Below are 16387 nucleotides of genomic sequence, written 5' to 3'. Positions count from 1 at the left end.
GGGGTTGCCAAGCGTCCAAAAATTACGAATCTCCAGAAATTTCAGCAAATATTTTTTCACCCAAACTGGATGATACTTTCAGGTAATGATCAGTACACTAAGCTGACTTGGTTCCCCAAATTTTATTCTTCTATGTTGAAGCGTTCGTTTCTAGTAACAGTTTGAATTTTTAGGTTTCACTCTGTTTTCTCCTATATTGATAGATGTATTTGGAACTCTAAATACAACACGGTTTGTGCTAGCTTCTTGAAACTTGACACAATAAAATAGTTTCACGTTCTATCTCTATGTTTTGTTTCCTCTTGATGTAGCCCTAAGCAGTGACTGGCGATAAACACTTTCAAGGAAAGGGGTTGCCAAGCTTCCAAGAATTACGAACCTCCAGAAATCTCAGCAAATATTTTTTCAATCAAACTGGATGATACTTTCAGGTAATGATCAGAACACTAAGCCCACTTGGTTCACCAAATTTCGTTCTTCTATGTTGAAGCGTTCGTTTCCAGTAACAGTTTGAATTTTTCGGTTTCACTCTGTTTTCTCCTATATTGATAGATATATTTGGAACTCTAAATACAACACGGTTTGTTCTAGCTTCTTTAAACTTGACACAATAATGTAGTTTCATGTTCTATCTCTACATTTTGTTTCCTCTTGATGTACCCCTAAGCAGTGACGGGCGATAAACACTTTCATGGAAAGGGGCTGCCAAGCTTCCAAAAATTACGTATCTCCAGAAATCTCAGCAAATATTTTTTCACCCAAACTGGATGATACTTTCAGGTAATGATCAGTACACTAAGGCGACTTGGTTCCCGCAACTTCGTCAATCTATGTTGAAGCGTTCATTTCCAGTACCAGTTTGAATTTTTCGGTTTCACTCTGTTTTCTCCTATATTGATAGATGTATTTGGAACTCTAAATCGAACATGGTTTGTGCTAGCTTCTTGAAACTTGACACAATAAATTAGTTTCACGTTCTGTCTCTATGTTTCCTCTTGATGTAGCCCTTAGCAGTGACTGGCGAGAAACACTTTCATGGAAACGGGTTGCCAAGCTTCCAAAAATTACGAATCTCCATAAATCTCAGCAAATATTTTTTCACACAAACTGGATGATCCTTTCAGGTAATGATCAGAACACTAAGCCCACTTGGTTCACCAAATTTCGTTCTTCTATGTTGAAGCGTTCGTTTCCAGTAACAGTTTGAATTTTTAGGTTTCACTCTGTTTTCTCCTATATTGATAGATGTATTTGGAACTCTAAATGCAACACGGTTTGTGCTAGCTTCTTGAAACTTGACACAATAATGTAGTTTCACGTTCTATCTCTATGTTTTGTTTCCTCTTGATGTAGCCCTAAGCAGTGACTGGCGAGAAACACTTCCATGGAAAGGGGTTGCCAAGCTTCCAAAAATTACGAATCTCAAGAAATCTCAGCAAATATTTTTTCACCCAAACTGGATGATACTTTCAGGTAATGATCAGTACACTAAGCTGACTTGGTTCCCCAAATTTCATTCTTCTATGTTGAAGCGTTCGTTTCCAGTAACAGTTTGAATTTTTAGGTTTCACTCTGTTTTCTCCTATATTGATAGATGTATTTGGAACTCTAAATGCAACACGGTTTGTGCTAGCTTCTTGAAACTTGACACTATAATGTAGTTTCATGTTCTATCTCTATGTTTTGTTTCCTCTTGATGTAGCCCTAAGCAGTGACTGGCGAGAAACACTTCCATATAAAGGGGTTGCCAAGCGTCCAAAAATTACGAATCTCCAGAAATCTCAGCAAATATTTTTTCACCCAAACTGGATGATAGTTTCAGGTAATGATCAGTACACTAAGGCGACTTGGTTCCCGCAACTTCGTCAATCTATGTTGAAGCGTTCATTTCCAGTACCTGTTTGAATTTTTCGGTTTCACTCTGTTTTCTCCTATATTGATAGATGTATTTGGAACTCTAAATCCAACATGATTTGTGCTAGCATCTTGAAACTTGACACACTAAATTAGTTTCACGTTCTGTCTCTATGTTTCCTCTTGATGTAGTACTTAGCAGTGACTGGCGAGAAACACTTTCATGGAAACGGGATGCCAAGCTTCCAAAAATTACGAATCTCCAGAAATCTCAGCAAATATTTTTTCACACAAACTGGGTGATCCTTTCAGGTAATGATCAGAACACTAAGCCCACTTGGTTCACCAAATTTCGTTCTTCTATGTTGAAGCGTTCTTTTCCAGTAACAGTTTGAATTTTTAGGTTTCACTCTGTTTTCTCCTATATTGATAGATGTATTTGGAACTCTAAATGCAACACGGTTTGTGCTAGCTTCTTGAAACTTGACACAATAATGTAGTTTCACGTTCTATCTCTATGTTTTGTTTCCTCTTGATGTAGCCCTAAGCAGAGACTGGCGAGAAACACTTCCATGGAAAGGGGTTGCCAAGCTTCCAAAAATTACGAATCTCCAGAAATCTCAGCAAATATTTTTAACCCAAACTGGATGATACTTTCAGGTAATGATCAGTACACTAAGGCGACTTGGTTCCCGCAACTTCGTCCTTCTATGTTGAAGCGTTCATTTCCAGTAACAGTTTGAATTTTTAGGTTTCACTCTATTTTCTCCTATATTGATAGATGTATTTGGAACTCTAAATCCAACACGGTTTGTGCTAGCTTCTTGAAACTTGACACAATAATGTAGTTTCACGTTCTGTCTCTGTGTTTTGTTTCCTCTTGATGTAGCCCTTAGCAGTGACTGGCGAGAAACACTTTCATGGAAACGGGTTGCCAAGCTTCCAAGAATTGCGAACCTCCAGAAATCTCAGCAAATATTTTTTCACCCAAACTGGATGATACTTTCAGGTAATGATCAGAACACTAAGCCCACTTGGTTCACCAAATTTCATTCTTCTATGTTGAAGCGTTCGTTTCCAGTAACAGTTAGAATTTTTATGTTTCACTCTGTTTTCTTCCATATTGATAGATGTATTTGGAACTCTAAATCCAACACGGTTTGTGCTAGCTTCTTGAAACTTGACACAATAATGTAGTTTCACGTTCTATCTGTCTGTTTTGTTTCCTCTTGATGTAGCCCTAAGCAGTGACTGGCGAGAAACACTTCCATATAAAGGGGTTGCCAAGCGTCCAAAAATTACGAATCTCCAGAAATCTCAGCAAATATTTTTTCACCCAAACTGGATGATACTTTCAGGTAATGATCAGTACACTAAGCTGACTTGGTTCACCAAATTTCGTTCTTCTATGTTGAAGCGTTCGTTTCCAGTAACAGTTTGAATTTTTAGGTTTCACTCTGTTTTCTCCTATATTGATAGATGTATTTGGAACTCTAAATCCAACCCGGTTTGTGCTAGCTTCTTGAAACTTGACACAATAATGTAGTTTCACGTTCTATCTCTATGTTTTGTTTCCTCTTGATGTAGCCCTAAGCAGTGACTGGCGAGAAACACTTCCATATAAAGGGGTTGCCAAGCGTCCAAAAATTACGAATCTCCAGAAATCTCAGCAAATATTTTTTCACCCAAACTGGATGATACTTTCAGGTAATGATCAGTACACTAAGCTGACTTGCTTCCCCTAATTTCATTCTTCTATGTTGAAGCGTTCATTTCCAGTAACAGTATGAATTTTTAGGTTTCACTCTGTTTTCTCCTATATTGATAGATGTATTTGGAACTCTAAATCCAACACGGTTTGTGCTAGCTTCTTGAAAGTTGACACAATAAAGTAGTTTCACGTTCTGTCTCTACGTTTTGTTTCCTCTTGATGTAGCCCTTAGCAGTGACTGGCAAGAAACACTTTCATGGAAACGGTTTGCCAAGCTTCCAAAAATTACGAAACTCCAGAAATCTCAGCAAATATTTTTTTCACACAAACTGGATCATCCTTTCAGGTAATGATCAGAACACTAAGCCCACTTGGTTCACCAAATTTCATTCTTATATGTTGAAGCGTTCTTAGCAAGTAACAGTTTTAATTTTTAGGTTTCACTCTGTTTTCTCCTATATTGATAGATGTATTTGGAACTCTAAATACAACACGGTTTGTGCTAGCTTCTTGAAACTTGACACAATAATGTAGTTTCACGTTCTATCTCTATGTTTTCTTTCCTCTTGATGTAGCCCTAAGCAGTGATTGGCGAGAAACACTTCCATGGAAAGGGGTTGCCAAGCTTCCAAAAATTACGAATCTCCAGAAATCTCAGCAAATATTTTTTCACCCAAACTGGATGATACTTTCAGGTAATGATCAGTACACTAAGGCGACTTGGTTCCCGCAACTTCGTCCTTCTATGTTGAAGCGTTCATTTCCAGTAACAGTTTGAATTTTTAGGTTTCACTCTATTTTCTCCTATATTGATAGATGTATTTGGAACTCTAAATCCAACACGGTTTGTGCTAGCTTCTTGAAACTTGACACAATAATGTAGTTTCACGTTCTGTCTCTGTGTTTTGTTTCCTCTTGATGTAGCCCTTAGCAGTGAATGGCGAGAAACACTTTCATGGAAACGGTTTGCCAAGCTTCCAAGAATTACGAACCTCCAGAAATCTCAGCAAATATTTTTTCACCCAAACTGGATGATACTTTCAGATAATGATCAGAACACTAAGCCCACTTGGTTCACCAAATTTCGTTCTTCTATGTTGAAGCGTTCGTTTCCAGTAACAGTTTGAATTTTTCGGTTTCACTCTGTTTTCTCCTATATTGATAGATGTATTTGGAACTCTAAATCCAACACGGTTTGTGCTAGCTTCTTGAAACTTGACACAATAATGTAGTTTCACGTTCTATCTCTATGTTTTGTTTCCTCTTGATGTAGCCCTAAGCAGTGACTGGTGAGAAACACTTCCATGGAAAGGGGTTGCCAAGCTTCCAAAAATTACGAATCTCCAGAAATCTCAGCAAATATTTTTTCACCCAAACTGGATGATACTTTCAGGTAATGATCAGTACACTAAGCTGACTTGGTTCCCCAAATTTCATTCTTCTATATTGAAGCGTTCGTTTCCAGTAACAGTTTGAATTTTTAGGTTTCACTCTGTTTTCTTCCATATTGATAGATGTATTTGGAACTCTAAATCCAACACGGTTTGTGCTAGCTTCTTGAAACTTGACACAATAATGTAGTTTCACGTTCTATCTGTCTCTTTTGTTTCCTCTTGATGTAGCCCTAAGCAGTGACTGGCGAGAAACACTTCCATATAAAGGGGTTGCCAAGCGTCCAAAAATTACGAATCTCCAGAAATCTCAGCAAATATTTTTTCACCCAAACTGGATGATACTTTCAGGTAATGATCAATACACTAAGCTGACTTGGTTCACCAAATTTCGTTCTTCTATGTTGAAGCGTTCGTTTCCAGTAACAGTTTGAATTTTTAGGTTTCACTCTGTTTTCTCCTATATTGATAGATGTATTTGGAACTCTAAATCCAACACGGTTTGTGCTAGCTTCTTGAAACTTGACACAATAATGTAGTTTCACGTTCTATCTGTATGTTTTGTTTCCTCTTGATGTAGCCCTAAGCAGTGACTGGCGAGAAACACTTCCATATAAAGGGGTTGCCAAGCGTCCAAAAATTACGAATCTCCAGAAATCTCAGCAAATATTTTTTCACCCAAACTGGATGATACTTTCAGGTAATGATCAGTACACTAAGGCGACTTGGTTCCCGCAACTTCGTCCTTCTATGTTGAAGCGTTCATTTCCAGTAACAGTTTGAATTTTTAGGTTTCACTCTATTTTCTCCTATATTGATAGATGTATTTGGAACTCTAAATCCAACACGGTTTGTGCTAGCTTCTTGAAACTTGACACAATAATGTAGTTTCACGTTCTATCTCTATGTTTTGTTTCCTCTTGATGTAGCCCTAAGCAGTGACTAGCGATAAACACTTTCATGGAAAGGGGTTGCCAAGCTTCCAAGAATTACAAACCTCCAGAAATCCCAGCAAATATTTTTTCACCCAAACTTGATAATACTTTCAGGTAATGATGAGAACACTAAGCCCACTTGGTTCACCAAATTTCGTTCTTCTATGTTGAAGCGTTCGTTTCCAGTAACAGTTTGAATTTTTAGGTTTCACTCTGTTTTCTCCTATATTGATAGATGTATTTGGAACTCTAAATACAACACGGTTTGTGCTAGCTTCTTGAAACTTGACACAATAAAGTAGTTTCACGTTCTATCTCTATGTTTTGTTTCCTCTTGATGTAGCCCTAAGCAGTGACTGGCGAGAAACACTTTCATGGAAAGGGGTTGCCAAGCATCCAAAAATTACGAATCTCCAGAAATCTCAGCAAATATTTTTTCACCCAAACTGGATGATACTTTCAGGTAATGATCAGTACACTAAGCTGACTTGGTTCCCCAAATTTCATTCTTCTATGTTGAAGCGTTCGTTTCCAGTAACAGTTTGAATTTTTAGGTTTCACTCTGTTTTCTCCTATATTGATAGATGTATTTGGAACTCTAAATACAACACGGTTTGTGCTAGCTTCTTGAAACTTGACACAATAAAGTAGTTTTACGTTCTATCTCTATGTTTTGTTTCCTCTTGATGTAGCCCTAAGCAGTGACTGGCGAGAAACACTTTCATGGAAAGGGGTTGCCAAGCATCCAAATATTACGAATCTCCAGAAATCTCAGCAAATATTTTTTCACCCAAACTGGATGATACTTTCAGGTAATGATCAGTACACTAAGCTGACTTGGTTCCCCAAATTTCATTCTTCTATGTTGAAGCGTTCGTTTCCAGTAACAGTTTGAATTTTTCGGTTTCACTCTGTTTTCTCCTATATTGATAGATGTATTTGGAACTCTAAATCCAACACGGTTTGTGCTAGCTTCTTGAAACTTGACACAATAATGTAGTTTCACGTTCTATCTCTATGTTTTGTTTCCTCTTGATGTAGCCCTAAGCAGTGACTGGCGAGAAACACTTTCATGGAAAGGGGTTGCCAAGCTTCCAAAAATTACGAATCTCCAGAAATCTCAGCAAATATTTTTTCACCCAAACTGGATGATACTTTCAGGTAATGATCAGTACACTAAGGCGACTTGGTTCCCGCAACTTCGTACTTCTATGTTGAAGCGTTCATTTCCAGTAACAGTTTGAATTTTTAGGTTTCACTCTATTTTCTCCTATATTGATAGATGTATTTGGAACTCTAAATCCAACACGGTTTGTGCTAGCTTCTTGAAACTTGACACAATAATGTAGTTTCACGTTCTATCTCTATGTTTTGTTTCCTCTTGATGTAGCCCTAAGCAGTGACTGGCGATAAACACTTTCATGGAAAGGGGATGCCAAGCTTCCAAGAATTACGAACCTCCAGAAATCCCAGCAAATATTTTTTCACCCAAACTGGATGATACTTTCAGGTAATGATCAGAACACTAAGCCCACTTGGTTCACCAAATTTCGTTCTTCTATGTTGAAGCGTTCGTTTCCAGTAACAGTTTGAATTTTTAGGTTTCACTCTGTTTTCTCCTATATTGATAGATGTATTTGGAACTCTAAATACAACACGGTTTGTGCTAGCTTCTTGAAACTTGACACAATAAAGTAGTTTCACGTTCTATCTCTATGTTTTGTTTCCTCTTGATGTAGCCCTAAGCAGTGACTGGCGAGAAACACTTTCATGGAAAGGGGTTGCCAAGCATCCAAAAATTACAAATCTCCAGAAATCTCAGCAAATATTTTTTCACCCAAACTGGATGATACTTTCAGGTAATGATCAGTAAACTAAGCTGACTTGGTTCCCCAAATTTCATTCTTCTATGATGAAGCGTTCGTTTCCAGTAACAGTTTGAATTTTTAGGTTTCACTCTGTTTTCTCCTATATTGATAGATGTATTTGGAACTCTAAATCCAACAGGGTTTGTGCTAGCTTCTTGAAACTTGACACAATAAAGTAGTTTCACGTTCTATCTTTATGTTTTGTTTCCTCTTGATGAAGCCCTAAGCAGTGACCGGCGATAAACACTTTCAAGGAAAGGGGTTACCAAGCTTCCAAGAATTACGAACCTCCAGAAATCTCAGCAAATATTTTTTCACCCAAACTGGATGATACTTTCAGGTAATGATCAGTACACTAAGCTGACTTGGTTCCCCAAATTTCATTCTTCTATATTGAAGCGTTCGTTTCCAGTAACAGTTTGAATTTTTAGGTTTCACTCTGTTTACTTCCATATTGATAGATGTATTTGGAACTCTAAATCCAACACGGTTTGTGCTAGCTTCTTGAAACTTGACACAATAATGTAGTTTCACGTTCTATCTGTCTCTTTTGTTTCCTCTTGATGTAGCCCTAAGCAGTGACTGGCGAGAAACACTTCCATATAAAGGGGTTGCCAAGCGTCCAAAAATTACGAATCTCCAGAAATCTCAGCAAATATTTTTTCACCCAAACTGGATGATACTTTCAGGTAATGATCAGTGCACTAAGCTGACTTGGTTCACTAAATTTCGTTCTTCTATGTTGAAGCGTTCGTTTCCAGTAACAGTTTGAGTTTTTAGGTTTCACTCTGTTTTCTCCTATATTGATAGATGTATTTGGAACTCTAAATCCAACACAGTTTGTGCTAGCTTCTTGAAACTTGACACAATAATGTAGTTTCACGTTCTATCTCTATGTTTTGTTTCCTCTTGATGTAGCCCTAAGCAGTGACTGGCGATAAACACTTTCATGGAAAGGGGTTGCCAAGCTTCCAAGAATTACGAACCTCCAGAAATCCCAGCAAAAATTTTTTCACCCAAACTGGATGATACCTTCAGGTAATGATCAGAACACTAAGCCCACTTGGTTCACCAAATTTCGTTCTTCTATGTTGAAGCGTTCGTTTCCAGTAACAGTTTGAATTTTTAGGTTTCACTCTGTTTTCTCCTATATTGATACATGTATTTGGAACTCTAAATACAACACGGTTTGTGCTAGCTTCTTGAAACTTGACACAATAAAGTAGTTTCACGTTCTATCTCTATGTTTTGTTTCCTCTTGATGTAGCCCTAAGCAGTGACTGGCGAGAAACACTTTCATGGAAAGGGGTTTCCAAGCATCCAAAAATTATGAATCTCCAGAAATCTCAGCAAATATTTTTTCACCCAAACTGGATGATACTTTCAGGTAAAGATCAGTACACTAAGCTGACTTGGTTCCCCAAATTTCATTCTTCTATGTTGAAGCGTTCGTTTCCAGTAACAGTTTGAATTTTTAGGTTTCACTCTGTTTTCTCCTATATTGATAGATGTATTTGGAACTCTAAATACAACACGGTTTGTGCTAGCTTCTTGAAACTTGACACAATAAAGTAGTTTCACGTTCTATCTCTATGTTTTGTTTCCTCTTGATGTAGCCCTAAGCAGTGACTGGCGAGAAACACTTTCATGGAAAGGGGTTGCCAAGCATCCAAAAATTACGAATCTCCAGAAATCTCAGCAAATATTTTTTCACCCAAACTGGATGATACTTTCAGGTAATGATCAGTACACTAAGCTGACTTGGTTCCCCAAATTTCATTCTTCTATGTTGAAGCGTTCGTTTCCAGTAACAGTTTGAATTTTTAGGTTTCACTCTGTTTTCTCCTATATTGATAGATGTATTTGGAACTGTAAATCCAACAGGGTTTGTGCTAGCTTCTTGAAACTTGACACAATAATGTAGTTTCACGTTCTATCTCTATGTTTTGTTTCCTCTTGATGTAGCCCTAAGCAGTGACTGGCGAGAAACACTTTCATGGAAAGGGGTTGCCAAGCTTCCAAAAATTACGAATCTCCAGAAATCTCAGCAAATATTTTTTCACCCAAACTGGATGATACTTTCAGGTAATGATCAGTACACTAAGGCGACTTGGTTCCCGCAACTTCGTTCTTCTATGTTGAAGCGTTCATTTCCAGTAACAGTTTGAATTTTTAGGTTTCACTCTATTTTCTCCTATATTGATAGATGTATTTGGAACTCTAAATCCAACACGGTTTGTGCTAGCTTCTTGAAACTTGACACAATAATGTAGTTTCACGTTCTATCTCTATGTTTTGTTTCCTCTTGATGTAGCCCTAAGCAGTGACTGGCGATAAACACTTTCATGGAAAGGGGATGCCAAGCTTCCAAGAATTACGAACCTCCAGAAATCCCAGCAAAAATTTTTTCACCCAAACTAGATTATACTTTCAGGTAATGATCAGAACACTAAGCCCACTTGGTTCACCAAATTTCGTTCTTCTATGTTGAAGCGTTCGATTCCAGTAACATTTTGAATTTTTCGGTTTCACTCTGTTTTCTCCTATATTGATAGATGTATTTGGAACTCTATATACAACACGGTTTGTGCTAGCTTCTTGAAACTTGACACAGTAAAGTAGTTTCACGTTCTATCTCTATGTTTTGTTTCCTCTTGATGTAGCCCTAAGCAGTGACTGGCGAGAAACACTTTCATGGAAAGGGGTTGCCAAGGATCCAAATATTACAAATCTCCAGAAATCTCAGCAAATATTTTTTCACCCAAACTGGATGATACTTTCAGGTAATGATCAGTACACTAAGCTGACTAGGTTCCCCAAATTTCATTCTTCTATGTTGAAGCGTTCGTTTCCAGTAACAGTTTGAATTTTTAGGTTTCACTTTGTTTTCTCCTATATTGATAGATGTATTTGGAACTCTAAATCCAACACGGTTTGTGCTAGCTTCTTGAAACTTGACACAATAATGTAGTTTCACGTTCTATCTCTATGTTTTGTTTCCTCTTGATGTAGCCCTAAGCAGTGACTGGCGAGAAACACTTCTATATAAAGGGGTTGCCAAGCGTCCAAAAATTACGAATCTCCAGAAATCTCAGCAAATATTTTTTCATCCAAACTGGATGATACTTTCAGGTAATGATCAGTACACTAAGCTAACTTGGTTCCCCAAATTTTATTCTTCTATGTTGAAGCGTTCGTTTCCAGTAACAGTTTGAATTTTTAGGTTTCACTCTGTTTTCTCCTATATTGATAGATGTAGTTGGAACTCTAAATACAACACGGTTTGTGCTAGCTTCTTGAAACTTGACACAATAAAGTAGTTTCACGTTCTATCTCTATGTTTTGTTTCCTCTTGATGTAGCCCTAAGCAGTGACTGGCGATAAACACTTTCAAAAAAAGGGGTTGCCAAGCTTCCAAGAATTACGAACGTCCAGAAATCTCAGCAAATATTTTTTCACCCAAACTGGATGATACTTTCAGGTAATGATCAGAACACTAAGCCCACTTGGTTCACCAAATTTCGTTCTTCTATGTTGAAGCGTTCGTTTCCAGTAACAGTTTGAATTTTTCGGTTTCACTCTGTTTTCTCCTATATTGATGTATATATTTGGAACTCTAAATACAACACGGTTTGTGCTAGCTTCTTTAAACTTGAAACAATAATGTAGTTTCATGTTCTATCTCTACGTTTTGTTTCCTCTTGATGTACCCCTAAGCAGTGACGGGCGATAAACACTTTCATGGAAAGGGGCTGCCAAGCTTCCAAAAATGACGTATCTCCAGAAATCTCAGCAAATATTTTTTCACCCAACCTGGATGATACTTTCAGGTAATGATCAGTACACTAAGGCGACTTGGTTCCCGCAACTTCGTCAATCTATGTTGAAGGGTTCATTTCCAGTACCAGTTTGAATTTTTTGGTTTCACTCTGTTTTCTCCTATATTGATAGATGTATTTGGAACTCTAAATCCAACATGGTTTGTGCTAGCTTCTTGAAACTTGACACAATAATGTAGTTTCACGTTCTGTCTCTATATTTGGTTTCCTCTTGATGTAGCCCTTAGCAGTGACTGGCGAGAAACACTTTCATGGAAACGGGTTGCCAAGCTTCCAAAAATTACGAATCTCCAGAAATCTCAGCAAATATTTTTTCACACAAACTGGATGATCCTTTCAGGTAATGATCAGAACACTAAGCCCACTTGGTTCACCAAATTTCGTTCTTCTATGTTGAAACGTTCTTTTCCAGTAACATTTTGAATTTTTCGGTTTCACTCTGTTTTCTCCTATATTGATAGATGTATTTGGAACTCTAAATCCAACACGGTTTGTGCTAGCTTCTTGAAACTTGACACAATAATGTAGTTTCACGTTCTATCTCTATGTTTTGTTTCCTCTTGATGTAGCCCTAAGCAGTGACTGGCGAGAAACACTTCCATGGAAAGGGGTTGCCAAGCTTCCAAAAATTACGAATCTCCAGAAATCTCAGCAAATATTTTTTCACCCAAACTGGATGATACTTTCAGGTAATGATCAGTACACTAAGCTGACTTGGTTCCCCAAATTTCATTCTTCTATGTTGAAGCGTCGTTTCCAGTAACAGTTTGAATTTTTAGGTTTCACTCTGTTTTCTCCTGTATTGATAGATGTATTTGGAAGTCTAAATACAACACGGTTTGTGCTAGCTTCTTGAAACTTGACACAATAATGTAGTTTCACGTTCTATCTCTATGTTTTGTTTCCTCTTGATGTAGCCCTAAGCAGTGACTGGCGAGAAACACTTCCATATAAAGGGGTTGCCAAGCGTCCAAAAATTACGAATCTCCAGAAATCTCAGCAAATATTTTTTCACCCAAACTGGATGATACTTTCAGGTAATGATCAGTACAATAAGCTGACTTGGTTCACCAAATTTCGTTCTTCTATGTTGAAGCGTTCGTTTCCAGTAACAGTTTGAATTTTTAGGTTTCACTCTGTTTTCTCCTATATTGATAGATGTATTTGGAACTCTAAATCCAACCCGGTTTGTGCTAGCTTCTTGAAACTTGACACAATAATGTAGTTTTACGTTCTATCTCTATGTTTTGTTTCCTCTTGATGTAGCCCTAAGCAGTGACTGGCGAGAAACACTTCCATATAAAGGGGTTGCCAAGCGTCCAAAAATTACGAATCTCCAGAAATCTCAGCAAATATTTTTTCACCCAAACTGGATGATACTTTCAGGTAATGATCAGTATACTAAGCTGACTTGCTTCCCCTAATTTCATTCTTCTATGTTGAAGCGTTCATTTCCAGTAACAGGTTGATTTTTTAGGTTTCACTCTGTTTTCTCCTATATTGATAGATGTATTTGGAAGTCTAAATACAACACGGTTTGTGCTAGCTTCTTGAAACTTGACACAATAAAGTAGTTTCACGTTCTATCTCTATGTTTTGTTTCCTCTTGATGTAGCCCTAAGCAGTGACTGGCGATAAACACTTTCAAGGAAAGGGGTTGCCAAGCTTCCAAGAATTACGAATCTCCACAAATCTCAGCAAATATTTTTTCACCCAAACTGGATGATACTTTCAGGTAATGATCAGTACACTAAGGTGACTTGGTTCCCGCAACTTCGTTCTTCTATGTTGAAGCGTTCATTTCCAGTAACAGTTTGAATTTTTAGGTTTCACTCTATTTTCTCCTATATTGATAGATGTATTTGGAACTCTAAATCCAACACGGTTTGTGCTAGCTTCTTGAAACTTGACACAATAATGTAGTTTCACGTTCTATCTCTATGTTTTGTTTCCTCTTGATGTAGCCCTAAGCAGTGACTGGCGAGAAACACTTCCATGGAAAGGGGTTCCAAGCTTCCAAAAATTACGAATCTCCAAAAATCTCAGCAAATATTTTTTCACCCAAACTGGATGATACTTTCAGGTAATGATCAGAACACTAAGCCCACTTGGTTCACCAAATTTCGTTCTTCTATGTTGAAGCGTTCGTTTCCAGTAACAGTTTGAATTTTTAGGTTTCACTCTGTTTTCTCCTATATTGATAGATGTATTTGGAACTCTAAATGGAACACGGTTTGTGCTAGCTTCTTGAAACTTGACACAATAAAGTAGTTTCACGTTCTATCTCTATGTTTTGTTTCCTCTTGATGTAGCCCTAAGCAGTGACTGGCGAGAAACACTTCCATATAAAGGGGTTGCCAAGCGTCCAAAAATTACGAATCTCCAGAAATCTCAGCAAATATTTTTTCACCCAAACTGGATGATACTTTCAGGTAATGATCAGTACACTAAGCTGACTTGGTTCCCCAAATTTCATTCTTCTATGTTGAAGAGTTCGTTCCAGTAACAGTTTGAATTTTTAGGTTTCACTCTGTTTTCTCCTATATTGATAGATGTATTTGGAACTCTAAATCCAACACGGTTTGTGCTAGCTTTTTGAAACTTGACACAATAATGTAGTTTCACGTTCTATCTCTATGTTTTGTTTCCTCTTGATGTAGCCCTAAGCAGTGACTGGCGAGAAACACTTTCATGGAAAGGGGTTGCCAAGCTTCCAAAAATTACGAATCTCCAGAAATCTCAGCAAATATTTTTTTCACACAAACTGGATGATACTTTCAGGTAATGATCAGTACACTAAGGCGACTTGGTTCCCGCAACTTCGTCCTTCTATGTTGAAGCGTTCATTTCCAGTAACAGTTTGAATTTTTAGGTTTCACTCTATTTTCTCCTATATTGATAGATGTATTTGGAACTCTAAATCCAACACGGTTTGTGCTAGCTTCTTGAAACTTGACACAATAATGTAGTTTCACGTTCTGTCTCTGTGTTTTGTTTCCTCTTGATGTAGCCCTTAGCAGTGACTGGCGAGAAACACTTTCATGGAAACGGGTTGCCAAGCTTCCAAGAATTACGAACCTCAGAAATCTCAGCAAATATTTTTTCACCCAAACTGGATGATACTTTCAGGTAATGATCAGAACACTAAGCCCACTTGGTTCACCAAATTTCGTTCTTCTATGTTGAAGCGTTCGTTTCCAGTAACAGTTTGAATTTTTCGGTTTCACTCTGTTTTCTCCTATATTGATAGATGTATTTGGAACTCTAAATCCAACACGGTTTGTGCTAGCTTATTGAAACTTGACACAATAATGTAGTTTCACGTTCTATCTCTATGTTTTGTTTCCTCTTGATGTAGCCCTAAGCAGTGACTGGTGAGAAACACTTCCATGGAAAGGGGTTGCCAAGCTTCCAAAAATTACGAATCTCCAGAAATCTCAGCAAATATTTTTTCACCCAAACTGGATGATACCTTCAGGTAATGATCAGTATACTAAGCTGACTTGCTTCCCCTAATTTCATTCTTCTATGTTGAAGCGTTCATTTCCAGTAACAGTTTGAATTTTTAGGTTTCACTCTGTTTTCTCCTATATTGATAGATGTATTTGGAAGTCTAAATACAACACGGTTTGTGCTAGCTTCTTGAAACTTGACACAATAAAGTAGTTTCACGTTCTATCTCTATGTTTTGTTTCCTCTTGATGTAGCCCTAAGCAGTGACTGGCGATAAACACTTTCAAGGAAAGGGGTTGCCAAGCTTCCAAGAATTACGAACGTCCAGAAATCTCAGCAAATATTTTTTCACCCAAACTGGATGATACTTTCAGGTAATGATCAGAACACTAAGCCCACTTGGTTCACCAAATTTCGTTCTTCTATGTTGAAGCGTTTGTTTCCAGTAACAGTTTGAATTTTTCGGTTTCACTCTGTTTTCTCCTATATTGATGTATATATTTGGAACTCTAAATACAACACGGTTTGTGCTAGCTTCTTGAAACTTGACACAATAAAGTAGTTTCACGTTCTATCTCTATGTTTTGTTTCCTCTTGATGTAGCCCTAAGCAGTGACTGGCGAGAAACACTTTCATGGAAAGGGGTTGCCAAGCATCCAAGAATTACGAATCTCCAGAAATCTCAGCAAATATTTTTTCACCCAAACTGGATGAATCTTTCAGGTAATGATCAGTACATTAAGCTGACTTGGTTCCCCAAATTTCATTCTTCTATGTTGAAGCGTTCGTTTCCAGTAACAGTTTGAATTTTTAGGATTCACTCTGTTTTCTCCTATATTGATAGATGTATTTGGAACTCTAAATCCAACACGGTTTGTGCTAGCTTCTTGAAACTTGACACAATAATGTAGTTTCATGTTCTATCTCTATGTTTTGTTTCCTCTTGATGTAGCCCTAAGCAGTGACTGGCGAGAAACACTTTCATGGAAAGGGGTTGCCAAGCTTCCAAAAATTACGAATCTCCAGAAATCTCAGCAAATATTTTTTCTCCCAAACTGGATGATACTTTCAGGTAATGATCAGTACACTAAGGCGACTTGGTTCCCGCAACTTCGTTCTTCTATGTTGAAGCGTTCATTTCCAGTAACAGTTTGAATTTTTAGGTTTCACTCTATTTTCTCCTATATTGATAGATGTATTTGGAACTCTAAATCCAACACGGTTTGTGCTAGCTTCTTGAAACTTGACACAATAATGTAGTTTCACGTTCTATCTCTATGTTTTGTTTCCTCTTGATGTAGCCCTAAGCAGTGACTGGCGATAAACACTTTCATGG

The sequence above is a fragment of the Spermophilus citellus genome, assembly GCF_964194105.1.
Source record: "Spermophilus citellus genome assembly, chromosome: 5".
Lineage (NCBI taxonomy): Eukaryota > Metazoa > Chordata > Mammalia > Rodentia > Sciuridae > Spermophilus > Spermophilus citellus.
Note: the sequence above shows the minus strand (reverse complement) of the source record.